Here is a 922-nt window from a genome sequence, read left to right as displayed (position 1 = left end):
ATAAGACCACCAATTAATTTTATGAGTAAATTAACATAAAACATATATGAATATGTTAGTAAAGAGATCTAGATTTCTAACACATCTAACCGGAAATTTTATTGCCAAATCCGCATTTATCCAATTAGTCAAAAGATGCCAACTTGGGGGGATGTCTAGTGAAGACCCTCATTCTCATATGGAGACTTTTTATGACTATTGTGATGCGATTTCTCAAACCGGTGTAACTCAAGACCAAATTCGATGGGTCTTATTTCTTTTTTCTCTAATTGGCACCGCGAAACAATGGTTGAAAGGCCTTGATAAGGCTACTCTCGGAATTGATTCTTGGAAACCGTTGGCTTTAGCTTTCTACAAAAAGTTCTATCCACTGGAAAAGACTAACATGCTAAGAGCTCAAATCACGGGCTTTAAGCAAAGGGATGAAGAATCTTTGTAAGAAGCTTGGGAGCGGTTTAAGGGAATTTGTCGCTCATTTCCTCACCATGGACTTAGCGAGTGGTTCTTGGTACAACAATTTTGTAACGGTCTTTATGAAGATTCAAGGAACATTCTCAACATGGGATCAAATGGAATGTTCACCGAAGTTGATGACAATCAAACTTGGAACAAAATTGAGGAAATGGCGGTCCATAACTTACAATATAGTTGACCTCGCAAGGCTACTAGAGGAGGAAAGCATGAAGTGGACTCCATTACTCAATTGGGTGCTCAACTTAGTGCTCACATTGATACCATCAATTTGAAGTTTTAAAAGGCTATGACTAGACTTGAAGAAGCCTCAAAATCACCAAAGCATCATGTTAATGCCATGACGGCATCTTCATCAATCCCAAGTGGGATATGTGAGAATTGTGGAACTTTGGGACATGACCAAAGTGAATGTAGGGGAACAAATGAACAAGTGAATGCTTTCCAAGCA

The 922-nt window shown here is 38.7% G+C and overlaps 1 non-coding gene across 1 annotated transcript; it reads right to left on the bottom strand.

The window, feature by feature from the left end:
• Positions 1-385: 385 nt before the first annotated feature.
• Positions 386-492, bottom strand: LOC141654447 (small nucleolar RNA R71). Its single transcript, XR_012548006.1, has one exon. It is a non-coding gene; the product is annotated as a small nucleolar RNA R71 (small nucleolar RNA).
• Positions 493-922: the final 430 nt, after the last annotated feature.

Source organism: Silene latifolia, chromosome 4, assembly GCF_048544455.1.
Source record: "Silene latifolia isolate original U9 population chromosome 4, ASM4854445v1, whole genome shotgun sequence".
NCBI classification, from domain to species: Eukaryota; Viridiplantae; Streptophyta; class Magnoliopsida; order Caryophyllales; family Caryophyllaceae; genus Silene; species Silene latifolia.
Note: the sequence above shows the minus strand (reverse complement) of the source record. Positions and strands in the feature narration are given on the sequence as shown.